The 13,902-nt window shown below is 37.3% G+C and overlaps 1 protein-coding gene across 1 annotated transcript in view; it reads right to left on the minus strand.

The window, feature by feature from the left end:
- GPBP1 (GC-rich promoter binding protein 1) overlaps nt 1–13,902 on the minus strand; it is a 141,907-nt gene that overhangs the window by 127,673 nt on the left and 332 nt on the right. The window contains exon 2 of the mRNA XM_069096461.1: nt 11,919–12,857. The gene's annotated coding sequence lies outside the window, so the exon portion shown is untranslated. The remainder of the gene's footprint in view (nt 1–11,918; nt 12,858–13,902) is intronic.

Consider the following 13,902-nt stretch of genomic DNA (forward strand, 5'->3'; position numbering starts at 1 on the left):
GAGGTAAACCATGAGGAAGAAATATATTCCAGGCATGAGGGAGAAATATATTCCAGGCAAAGACACAGATGTAGTAGGTGAAATGACCAGTTCAGTCTATAAACCTCAGGAAGTACCAGACCCATACTGCAAGGACAGATAAATTGTCAGTTTTTCTGCCCACTATCCAATTTTAGGCCTCAGACACAAAGCCAACTGAAAAGAGGAACATGCAGAGGAGATGGTGCTCCCAGGTAGAGAGGTCCTGGGTGGTACAATGAGAAAAGAAGAAGTTAAAAACCCAGCAGCAACAGTAGTGTGGCTCAGACTCCAGGCACAGAGCAGGGTCTCATTTTCACTATTTAGCCCAGCCTACAGATGAATAAAACAGGTGAAATTCCAAACTAAAGGGAAGGCTACAATTCTAGAATTCTAAACCAACAGAGCTTTTCCAGCAGGCTGATGGGGCTGAATCCTGCAGCAGTCTAGTCTTACTAAGAATCCATCCAGTGGAGCAGCTATCAGATTATGCCCTGAATCATACCACTTTGGAAGCACTCTGCAAGTCCCCAGCCTCTCCCTAAAATCCTGAAATAACACAACACTAAATACCCCAAGAAAGCAGCAACAAGTCCAGACCTTCCTCCAGAAGTACCACAGAACCTAGCCCTAAACCTCAAGTCCAAAGTCAGGAAGAAGGCTGGAAAAATAAGCATAAAGAAAAAAACATGACAACCAAACAGTCATTATAGTGTCAAATTAGCTTGACATGCAAACCCAGAAGAGAATGATCTCAAAACACCTACACCATTAAAGAGAAATAGTATGGGCATAAACTCGATTAGAATTCCTGAAAGAGATGAAGAGTCAAAAAAAAAAAAGATCAAAAGAATTTTTTATAAATGAAATAAATGACAGTGCTCTAGGAATAAAATTGGAATTGAGAACCATGGAAGAAAGAATTGGAAAGGAAATTGGCAGCTTGGTATAAGAGGTACAAAACCTGGGGGCGGCTAGGTGGCTCAATGAAAAGAGCACTGACCCTGGAGTCAGGAGAACCTGAGTTCAAATCCAGCCTCGGACATTTAACACTTACTAGTTGTGTGACCTTGAGAAAGTCACTTAACCCCCAAGTGTCCTACCTTCCCCCTTCAAAAAAAAAAAAGAGGTATAAAACCTTACCGGAGCAACAAACTCCTGAAAATTCAAATGGACTGAATAGGAATCAATCAATCCATGAGGAAACAAAAAATCATTAAGAAAAAGTCCGTCAAAAGACTGAAAAAAATTTAGGAATTATTGGTCTATCTGAACATCATCACTAACAAAAAAAGCACAGACATCCTATTTCAAGGCATGTTAAAAAAAATTGTCCAGATCTCTAAGAATCAAGGGGCAAAGTAGACATAAAGCATCCACTGATCACTTCCTCCCCCAAATGAAAACTCCCAAGAACATCCTACCAAAATTCCAGGTCAAAGAAAAAAATCCTGCAAGTATCCACAAAGAAGGAACTTAAGAACTGAACCAGGGAAAATTATCTCACGTAGTCATGAGTAAGTACACTCTACAAACAACGAGGGTGTAAGAGGAATGCCTAACACTTGAACCTCTCACTCTTGAACTTGTCACAAAGAAGACTACACACACACTCACACACAGAAACACATTTTACTCAACTGAGAAATAAGAGGAAAAGGAGACAAGGGGAGAGAGGTAATTAGAGGGATGGATTAGTCCTAAGCTAAATAAACTCTAATGGTGAACAAAATATTTATAGCTCTCTGAGATGGGAGAGGGAAATCCAAGGGAATGTCCATAAATTGGGGGATGGATGAACAAATTATTGCATATAAACGTGATGGAACTGCACTGTGCTGCTTTCTTATCAGTGTAATGATCAACCATGATTCCAAAGGACTAATCATGAAACATGCTACCCACATGATAGAGAGCTAAGGTAAAGGACTCAGAATGTAAAATGATAAATAATTTTTTCTGACATGACCAATGTGGAAATTTGTTTTGATTGACTATACATGCTTGTAATGAGGTTTTTTTTTTTTCCCTTGTGTTCTCAGTAGGGAAGAAGAGGAAGAAAACAGATTCTGGGTGATTAAAACAACTATTTTAAGTGATTAAGGCCTCAGCTACAGTGGTAGCCTTGAGAATAGAGAGCAGAATGGATGGAAAAGAGATTTGGCAAGTGATTGAGTATGAAGGCTAAAGCAGAATGAAGTCTTAATTTCAACATTAGGAATCTGAGCAAAAGGATACTATCATCAACAAAGTTTGGAGGAATGCTAGATGTGGAGGACCAGAGAGAGAAGAATATTCCTTTTTGAACATGGTGAGTTTCAGACACCAATGCACATTCAGGGCAAGATGTTCAGTAAGCAGGTGGTTGATACACACCTTCATTTAGAAAGTACAGAGACAGAACAGGGCCTCATTATGAGGAAAAATTCTCTAAAGAAAACATTTTATGCACCAAACTAATTTTTGCACTGAGTTACATATTACAATAAAGATATTTTCCAATGGAAAAATTTCAGTCTTCTCTTGAAGTAATTTCAGAGCAATTCTTCAATGCTCTTCACTTTGCCCCAATGCTGGGAGATAAGAAATAAAAAAAAATGGAAAACAGGTGTGGTAGTTGTCAAAAGCAATAACCTCAAGGCTATAGATACAATATTAAAAAAACACAAATATCCAACACAAAAATAACACCCTTATCAATATAAAATAACCTTCATTCATGGGCTGATTTGCTTCCCTTGTCAGTCTGGTCTTAATCCTAATTATGAATATTCAGTGACAGGTTGCATGATTCCTTTGTTCTGGGATTTGGAGTGTCACATAAGAGCAGGAGTTCTTAACCTTTTTTGTTTCATGGACCCTTTGGGTAATCTGGCAGGGTCTTTTCCTAACATTTGTACCCCAACGTGTGCCCCTAGGATAGTAATTTACTTTTGACTCATAGAAAATTTCTGTTAATTACAAGATTTAGAACTGAAAGTAACCTTGGAAGTTATCTAGTCCAACCTAACCATTTTACAAATGAAGTTTAAACAAAGCTAGAGGAGTGAAGTGGCAAGCCCAAGGTTATGCAGATAGTAAAAGATGCTTGAAAAGGTTATTAAAGGAAGAACACTGGATAAGAATTATTCAAAGCTAAAAAGAGCCCCTACCAGGGTTGGGGCAGCAGGTAGTCAACCAATTTCCCAAGGGCTGACTCAATCTGAATCACTGGGACCCCACCTTAAGATTCATCTCAAATTTCATGCTTTAGGTCACTTTTTAAAAACAAGATCTTTTTGGTATTTGAATAATTACAGTTCCTTCCATAGTTCAAGAAAAATGCCTTTATTTTACTTCACTTCTTAGCAAGAGTTTTCTCTCAAGGTCACAGTGAAATCTGTGTAAAAATCATTTTTGGAAAAAGAAATGAATACCAAAACTCCACTCTTTAGGCATAAAACATCTCCTCATCCAAACCCCAAAGTATATTCTTGTTGCTGTACTTCCTTCCCTGGATATACATTGTTTAGGCTACTTTTAAAGAGCTTAATGCCTGATGATAGGAAGACACTTCTTGATGAGATTTACACCTAGAACTTTTGTAGGTTCACACATTTTCAAGACCATCTCTAAAGAGGACATTAAGAAGATTTTTCTATTTATTTTACATTTATGGTTTGGAAAAAGGATAGTTTGAGATCACCTAATTACAGGAAAACCCCTTTAAAAGGCTGGTGGTTATGGTAGAGAATTACCATCCACCTTTATAGGCTAACCATGTTATGTAGGATTTCGACAGTATAGTTTAGGACCACCTAGAAAAAAACCCACCTGTAAATTCTCCACCAAAATACAAAACAAATGATGACCCAGAAATCTAGAAGATGCAGAGAAATATTTATCTGGTTTGGGTGGAGAACTCTATGGAGTTCCTTATGGTGGAATTTTTACCTCTTGTTCAGTAAACACAGGGAAACAATTTTCAAGGTCTTTAAAGGATCCCAAGCCTAAAAAGAATACCTATTATTTGCAAAATGAACACAAAAGGGACATCCTGGTGTGAAGGAAAGACCATTTTAAAAGTCTTACAAATCACAGTGCTTCCACTTACTAGCTATTCGACCTTAGCTAAAGTCATCCTTTTGAATCTCATTTTCCTCATTTATCAGATAGGGAGAATATTTATAATAAATTCCTCTCAGAGGTGCTGTGATCATGGATAAGTCTTCTTTTCAGTCTTGCTTTCTCCCCTGTAAAATGAGGGAGTTTTAGAAGATCAAAAATAAGTGACTTGTTTGATATCAGAAGTCATAACAGAGCCAAGTAATTCCAACCCAGATCCTCTTATTCCAACTCCAGTACTTTTCCCAATAGACCACAAATCTGAATAAAAGATTTACTGACATTCAAATTAAATGAAAGGCAGAAGAAAAGAAAAAGACTAACACCACTTACCTCAGGTTTCTCTATGTCAGTCATTAAAATCTTTTAAACCAATGAAGCATACCAAAAAAAAAAAAAACTAAGTCACCTCTTTTTCACCCCTGCCTTCCTTTGTGTCTCTCACATTCCCCTCATCCTCAAAAAACTGAGAGGGGATGGCAATCTGTAAAATGAAAGGGATAGACTAGATGACTTCTAAAGCTATTTCCAGGTCTCAGGTCTGAAGCTATGATCCTAAGAAATACAGACTCTAAGGGCTACTGGTTTTTCCCTAATCTGTACCCTAAACCACATTTTCAGGGATTAAAACAGTATACTATTTCAGAGAAATCACTTAACAGGGGTCCCAGATTTAGTATCATTGATGTCTACAGGTTATATATGTAAGCAAATTACTTAATCTTTCCATGCTATATCTTGTAAATAAAAAAAAAACTATAGATATCACCTTTCACTTGAATACTAACTACAAGGATAACAGATGTTCACAAAGAACTTTAAAGTCAAGGTACCATTTCCTGCTTCAGATTACCATGGAAAAACAGTGTTTCCCCTCACACTTCATTTTCCATTTAAAAGTTTTAGGAAAACAAAAAAAAATCAAAAACACTTCAATTTTTAAAACTTAAGACAGGTAACACAGGAAAATACAAATTACAATAATAAAACTCTTATGTGCTTTGGACAGGAGATCAAAGTGTTTTCTGATTAGTAGTTCTGTGGATAAAATTTTAGCAAACTGTAAAAGCCACAGAACTTTTAGGATTCACCCACCAGGCTGCTCCTACCGATTCTTTTCTTCCTTTCTACCAGTAAATGAGAAATATGCCTTGACCTTTTTATTTTTCATGAAGCACAAAAGCCTCTAATCCTAATTAAGAGTTTTCTTTTTACCCTCAGTACCCTGACAAAAAAGAAAACAACAAGCTTATGTTACAGTGTGGATAGTGCACTGGACCTAAAGTCAGGAAGGCATGAATTCAAATCAGGTCTCAGTGACTTACTAGCTATGTAAGTCAGGGAAAGTCACTTAACTTCTCTAAGCCTCAATTTTCTAAGAACACCTACTTAATAGAGTTATAAGAGGATCAAATGAAACAAGGTTTGTAAAATCCTTAGCACTATTCGTGATACATAGTAGGTGATTAATAACAGTCCCTTCCTCTCCTTCCTTTGTAGCCATTTCTAGACAGTCACCATGTTGTAGTCTGACTACTACTGGGTCAATTATGAAGAACTCAAGAAATACAATATGACCCTCCAAGAAAATTCACTTTAAGTAGAATTTGTTTCGCATTGATAAACCTTCAGGATACATTCTTCTACAAAGGTCAAAACACTTTCTCCATAAAGGAGAAGTTGCCCTGTTCAATGAGGTGCTCATAAAAGAAACTGTTGAATAGAAGACCAAATTACATGAATGGTAAACAATGAAGTTACAATGATTTATTATCAAGAGGGACAAATCACAGTTAAAAAAATGAAAATTTCACTGCTGGGCAAATCAGAGGCAGCCCTTTCCAAATTCATTGCAAAGAACACATTTCTTTATGGAGATTTTCAGTAGTCTTACTTTTCTCAAATCAAACACTTCACAGAAGGTCACTGTAGGTAAATTAATCCATTTTGTAAATAGTCATTAAAAGAGTACATTTCTATAGCATAGCACTTATGAACATGGGGGGGGGGGTGGAGAGTACAGAATTCATTCATTTGCTATCAGTGTAGGTCCTAGGGAGACAGGATGAAAAACCTACTTTGACCAGCATGTTCTAATTGAGTTTTTCAAAGGAAATGCACTCTAAGGTAAAGTATTATTTGAACAGGGATTGCGAAAAAAAGTTATACTTTTGCTAAAATTATGTATCCAAAGTCTGTTTAAATGAACAGAAAAACCTGAACAAAGAAAAATCTGATTAGAAGACAAATTCAGAAAACTGTAAAGGAAAGAAACCAAAAACAACCAAGCTGTTAAGAACAGAAAGATAATTTGGGACCAAGAATCTAAAATGACTATTCTATATATGAAACAATGATTAGCAAGTTGTGTTTGAAAAGGTCAAGAACAAGAGCTTAGTGACAAGCTCACAGGGAAACCCCTGAGAAAAAAAAAAAAAAAGAAAAAAATCAGACTACTAGAGAAGCCTGGCCTTAAACAAAAAGGTAGGTTTAACCTGCCCTTCCTACCTAGCATACACAGTTTTAATTAATACCTTAAGTACTTATTACTGCAGTAGTCTAGAAAATCCTAGAACTGGATTGGAAGGAAATTTAAAGCTTAAAGTGACCTCAGAGATTCCTTACACTTGGGAATTCTTAACGCAGGGTACATAAATTAGTCTGTAGATAGATTTCATGGGTTCTGTGAACTTGGATAGGGAAAAAAATTACATTTTTATTTTCACTCTCCTTTTCCTTTGTAAGCCTATGCCTTAAAAAAAAAAAAAAGCATTATGAGAAGGGGTCCACAACTTCACCAGAATGCCAAAGAGGTCTGTGACATTAAAAGAAAAAAAAAAAGAACTGCTTTAGGCCAACCCTAAGACCAAAAGGGGTGAATCAATATACCTCATGTCATAAAGCTAAACTGTGACACAGCCTGGAACAGAACAAAAATCTTGTGAAACCCAGGAGCCACTGCTCTTTTCACTATATGATAATGACCCACTTCAGGGCATAGTATTAAACAATTAAATAAAAAAGAAAACATCTACCAAGAGATCATACAAAGTATCTGTATATAGGATAGATCTAGAGGGGACCTTAAAGCTCACCTAGTCCAAATCCTTCAAAGGAGGACCAGTATTGAACCCAGGTCCTAAGATTCCAAATCTATCCTGTTGATCCCCCAACTGAAAATCTTTTCCCCATCTCACAATTTTCTGTCACACTTAGATTGGATTTCACCTTTCCCCTATTTTGTATTATTATACTTATCTGTGTGTAAGTAATTTTCTTCTTCCCTCTCCAGTAGAATGTAAGCCTCTTTGAGGAAAGGGACTTGTCATTTTTTTCTATCCCTGTATCCCCAGTACCTAGCATAGTGCCTTGTCACAACAAGTCTTAATGTTTGTTTAGTTGAATTAAGACAGAAAAATCAGTTGTGGTCAAAGGAACCATGATACCAAATAATAACAAAGATGTAACTCCAATGCCTTTTTCTCCCTATTTTTTTTTCTATTTAGTTACATATTCTCAAGCCCTTCTCTTCTTTTAGTATACCTTCTCAATTCCTCTATCCTTTTACTACCATCCCCAATTTTATGTTACACCCTATAGATACAAAATTTCCAAACTTTACTTCAGTTCACCAGGGTAAAAAGAGAACATAAATCTAATAATCACATATTCAACTCTCCAATCTGTGAAAAGAAAAATAGGTAAAGAGCCTCCAAAACCCCCCTCATTTTCTTCTTTGGTTTGAGCTCCTCGCCCCCAAAAACAGCTGCAAACAAAGAGAAATATGAGGGACGAAGTTTCCCTTTTTCCTTCTTCCTCTGGTGTTGGCAGTAACTGCAATAAAAAGAACACTGAATCCATAATCACAAACCCTGAGTTTTAATCCTGACTCTGCTGCTTACCTACCTGTGTGACTTTGGGCAAGTCATTTCACTTCTATTTAATCTGTAAAATGAGGACAGCAAGGTGGCACAGAGTACCAAGTCACATCCAGCTTAGACACTAGTGTGTGACCCTGGGCAAGTCACTTAACCCTGTTTGCCTCAGTTTTCTCATTTCTAAAATGAGCTTGAGAAGGGCAGAGCAAACCACTCTAGTATATTAGCCAAGAAATCCCCAAATGAGGTCCACAAGTCAGACATAATTGAAATGACTGAACAACACAAACGAGGGCAAAGAATTACCTTGACCTCTAAGATACCTTTCAGCTCTAGATCAGTGATATATTATTCACAGAGTAAATAAAGGGGTCAACAGACCATTTAATAAGCAATTATCAAAAGAAATGTCATTAAGCTTATAGGTAAAGAAAAAGAACAGAATAAGAAATGTAGAGAAAAAAGTACAGAAGTGTCAGAGGGTGTATGAATTTATGGGCCACCAGCAATTTACTTGGATTGTTTATGGAACCTCAGGTTTCTAATCCTTAACCAAATAAAGTACTGATTACACACACACACACAATTTTAAATACCTAAGCATGATAAATGTAAGTGGAGGGATTTGGCCCTAATTCTAGAATCTTCAAGTTCCAGGAAGATCAGTAAATAGAGGGATGACCTAGGAATCTGGAAACCTAGGTTCAAGTCTTCCTCTAACACATACTGGCTCAACAACCTTGAGCCAGTCACTGAACCTCTCAATGACCCAGACCCAATTGGAACTGCCAGAAGTTTCCTTATCAGAAGTTTCCATCCAGGGAGGTAAAAAAAAAAAAAAAAAAGAGTACAAACTTTGACCTCAAATAATCCTAATCACCCCCACAGAAACAAAAGAATCAAAGACCCTAAAGGACTTAGAAGCCATCTAGCCCAAGGCATTGCTGTAAGGGAATCTGGTGGAAAATAATTACAAGTAATCCATTCAGTCACTGAAGATCTCCAGTGAGGAGGAACATTCACTATCTCCTTAAGCAGTCCATTCTACATTTAGAATTGCTCTCTAAATTTCATCTTACTAGATTCATCCCATTGTAGTTGAGATCTTTTTTAATTCTATCATTCAAATTATTAGCTATATTTCTCCACTTTGTCTCACCTACAAATTTAATAGGTATCCTACCAATGCCTTCTTGTGGCAATAATTTTTTTTTTAAATAGAACAGGACCAAAGATCTCTAATAGCTTCAACTTGGAAGGGGATTGGGACAGTTTTAAATTCCTCTAAATAGCTGATAGAAACTTTCCAATTAGCTCTCCTCAATTCTTTCTCCTACTAAATTGGTTCCAACCTCCAGGGGTAAGGAGGCCCTTCTGAGGAGGCTAACCGAGTAAATTTCTGCTTCTGTTAGCTCCTTCACAGGCAACTTCACACCTCTCCTGAATGCATCTTTAAAAAAAAAATTCATTCATTTTGCCATCTCCATAAACTTTCATCATCTTTGTTCTCTCTTTTATAGCTAAACTTACAAAGGAAATTTACCTTAGCTACCTCTACTTCCTCATTCTTGGTAATCTGGCTTCCACTCTCAGTCACTCTACCTAAATTCAAAGGATATCACCGACTTCTTAAATTGCTAAATCTAATGCCCTTTGATTAGTCCTCATTCTTCCTTAACCTTCTAACACCTTTAGCCAAAGTTGAATACTCCCTCCCTTCTGAATACTCTTTCCCCTCCTCTCTTCCTAGTTCTCTTCCCAAGAGGCTATTTAGAATATCACAAAATTTCAATCAAAACCTCAGAAGCCATGCAATCCAACCTATAGCAGACTGAGAACACTCCTTACACTTGTTGAACACTTGTTGGTCAACAGTCTTTGCTGGAAGGCATTCAAAGAACAATGTAAGCAGCAGAAATAACTACCCAAAATCACTTCTTCATAAGAAATCAAATTTCCTACCTAAAATCATTTAGAGTATCATTTGGAGTAGTCATAGGTCTACTGATAAAGACTAGAAAATAAATATGTGTACTAACTAAATGACAGTATCCAGTAAGGCAATATCTCACTAAAAATGTAATTCTTATTGCTTCACAATTAACAGGTATTTGTTGGCTTGAAAAAGAAAGAACACTCTCCATCTAATAAGAAAAATTGGAGATAAAAAGCCCTAAAGAGGTTGAATATTATTTCTAGAAAGAAAACATACATTACTTAAGTCTATGCTGGCAGAGGAGGAAGAAAATGCAAGTTTCTAATTCATCACCCTCCTTTCTTTGAGGAGGTGGTGAACTGCAGTGCAGATTGTTGCATACACAGGTAATCTCTAGTTCTAGGAAGCCTGGTTTTGCTTAAGTGATTTTCTATATAACAAGGAAAGGCTCAAGGGTGGGGCGGAGGAAAAAGGTTATATCTAGAAATGACTGATGAAAGAACCAAAAAGGTATCAATAAAACTTTTTGAAAAAGATCTGAGGGAAAAAAAAAGGAATTAAGGTTTCTATTCTGAATGCAAGAAATTGAAAAAATATCTTTTAACTTCTAAGTAGCTAAAATGAAAATTCTTCTGGATTCTACTTTCCTGAAAAAAAAAAGGGGGGGGGTTATTTAGTTGGGGAGGGAGGGAGAAAAATTAAAAAGGTTAAGGACAAATATTTGAAAGTATTTGAATAGATATCTTCCCATGTCATAATTAACATTCTGAAATAATAACTGATGGTATTCAAAACTAATTACCTTTTGAAGGAAAGAAATTTAATGAAATAAACCTAATTAAAATTAAGTGACATAAGAATCTGTCCATTAAAACATGGACTTAAAACAAGTAAATTGCAAATCATTACAAAAAACTGTGCATTAGAATTCTTTAAAGGTCCAAGAAATGTCTAGCCTCTAATCTGCTGGTATCATTCAACTAATTCTCTGAAGGTCAAATGCTAATTTAGTGTGTGGCACATTCATTCACACTTTTCAATCATAAAAAATTTTAAGTATTTGGGGTGACTAGGTGGACCTGAGTTCAAATCTGGCCTCAGACACATACACTTGATACGTACTAGCCATGTGACCTTGGGCAAGTCACTTAAGCCCAAATGCCCTTTCCCCTCTTCAAAAAGCAAAAAAAAAAAAAATTAAGTATTGTTGAATTTTCTCCAACTATTGACAAAGGACTCATTCTTTTTACAACTAAACTTCAAAGGGGAAGGAGGGGAATGTTGTTCAAAAAGTTAAGTCAGCATAAACTCTCTGGGGAAAATAATATATTGTATATATAACTATTATATCTTTTCTAAAAGTTAATACACAGTTTTGAAGGAGACTGATCCTTAGTTTCTAAGGTATTGTTATTTGTTCTGAAGCTAAACATGCAGAGAAATCTATATAAACTATCCATCTAAAATAAATATAACATTGCTTCATATATAAACTCTCTAAGCAAAAAAGTTACGTTTAGATTATTATATTCATTAAGCTAAAACTTGTTAAAAATTAACCTTAAGTAAAAGATCACGACACTCAGACTTACATTTTGATATATAACTAAATTGGAATTGTTAAGATACCATACCCAATTTCTGACATTTTAGAATAAACTGGCTACTCAGAAAATTTCACAAGCGGACTGGTGGAAAACATTGCATGAAACCAAAAGATCAACAATTCAAAAGTTCCCTTTAATCAACCTGTGTCTCCTCTAACAGAAATTTCCTTCAATTTTTGAAGGTATCAGAAGTGGGAGTGGGGAAATGAATTTATATAAGTAGATACAGTGTTTTTATTAGTTTAGAGAACAGCACTGGAAACAAAATACAAGCAAAAAAAAAAGAAACTGAAAGCCTTCTAACAACAAGATAAAATTTACTATCATCATAGTTTACTCAAAGAAATGTTGATCTACAAACCACATAATACTTACAAAATCCAAAAGGACTGCACAGGAAGGTGTTAGTTTTCTCTCTGGAATCTTCACTCTTTCCAGTTTGTTTTTTTATTTTGTATCCTCTGAAATAATATCCAAGTTCCTTGAAGGTATCTGACCTGTGGCTATTTGACATAGAGCTATTTCAAGTCAGCTACCCATCCTTTTGTTTCAAATTATTCATATGGCTATTTCCAGAATTAGTCTTGGATTTAAGATTGTAAAATCTTCTGAAACCTTTCTTCTTTATTATCTGGTGTACATGTCACTGTCATAAGCATCCACTCCAGATGAAATACCAGTTTTTATAACACAAAAAGTGAAAAACAAAAAGCAGATTTCACATCTGAAGCGAAGAGCATTCCTAAGCATCAGCAAATACAGAGAGACAACAGCTATCTCAGTACCACCATATTGCTGGTTAAAGGCAACATTTTAGAAAATATATTTACACTTTTAAATAAAACAAGAAAAAAACCTCTGGATTCTATTATCTCTTCATTTAGAAAAGAGAATGCATGGCAAAGTGAGAAAGGTGGACTTCAAAATACCTAAAATTTATAAAAAAGGTAAAAATATCTGCCATGAAACTTCAGCAGTGTTTAAACAGTATTTTGAAACTGTTTAAACTATTCAGTACACAGATCAAACATATCTTACAGCTCTGGCTTAAGAACATTAACTAAAAAAAAAAAATCAGCAAAATTCTGCCAGCTGAACTATTTTAACCCTTAAAACAAATTGTTCTGAACCAAAATACTGAAGAAGTGCCTGTATTCCTGTGGTGGAGCAGTGAAATTGTTCACTGTCGTCAATTCACTTCCAAGTTGTTTCTCGCCAGTCTTAATAAACTTCTGGGTCAAAAAAATCCAGTCATCATAATTCCAAATAATGGCCACTCCAAATATCCAGGGTTTTTTTTTTAACACAAATAACCTAGAGGGGGGGAAAAAAGTTTTCATATCTTACTGCTTTAAATCACCTGTGAAAGTTTAAAAAACAACTGTATACAAGCTAGCAAAGGACTAATGAGCTGAAAAGAAACTAGAGCCCAAAAAAGTGCAAACCAAAACCAAATCAGCACACAGAAGTTACTGCATAGTACAGAAAGGTCTGGTGGACGATACCGTATTTACTAATAAAAACTCTTAACTCTAAGGGGGCAGGGGATGAGCGATGTGAGAGGGGAGACTGTACCATGTAATACTGGTTTCACATAAAAACTGAGGTTGTCTCTAAAGGTCCAACTGTTCTTTTAAAATGTTGCTGTCCCATCAAAACCCCTAAGGAAACAGACCCACTGGCAGACACAGGTGTTGATGCCGCGGGGTTACTCTAGTTGTTACTCAAGTAGCTCACCCGGAGGAGGGACAATTACACTGAGCCTCCATGGGAACGTTTAAAAAGGGGGCGGGAGGGGGGGGGCTCTTTCTTCGATCAGACTGGGTGTAGAACAGGGGAGATGGGGCTTAAGGGCGGGGGGGGGGTAGTTTTTCCTTCGGGAAAGCTTCCCCCTCCCAAGCTTAAGGTGCGAGTTCTCCTTTCTTGGGATTAGCTCAGAAAAGAGAAGACTTCTATATGCGCTGGGGGAAGGGAAGTCCTTCTCTCCAGGTTCCAGGGCCGGCGTCTCCCTCCCTCCCGGGAAGGGCAGCTCCTCTCCCCCGCCGCGGGACGAGGTGAGCCGATCCCAGCCCGGGTCCGGGTAGGGGGGCGAGACGGGCCAAGAGAGGAGGAGGGGGACCCAGGCCACAGACGCCTCGGGCCCGGGGGCAATAAGGGGCACCGGGAGGGGGGGGAGCCCAAGCTAGGAGGGCGTCGGACCCACCCCTCCTCCGGCCCAAACCCAGCCCAGCCCCCCGGGCGGTGGCAGGGAGCAGCCACAGCCACCCCAACGGGACCGTGAGCCGATCCCACCAGGGGCCTCCGCCGCCCACGCCCCCTCGGGCTCCTCTCCTCCCCCTCCCTCCTCAGACAACCTCGC

This window comes from Petaurus breviceps, unplaced genomic scaffold (genome assembly GCF_028583685.1).
Source record: "Petaurus breviceps papuanus isolate PSGF00001 unplaced genomic scaffold, PetGlider_PUasm1.0 229, whole genome shotgun sequence".
Lineage (NCBI taxonomy): Eukaryota > Metazoa > Chordata > Mammalia > Diprotodontia > Petauridae > Petaurus > Petaurus breviceps.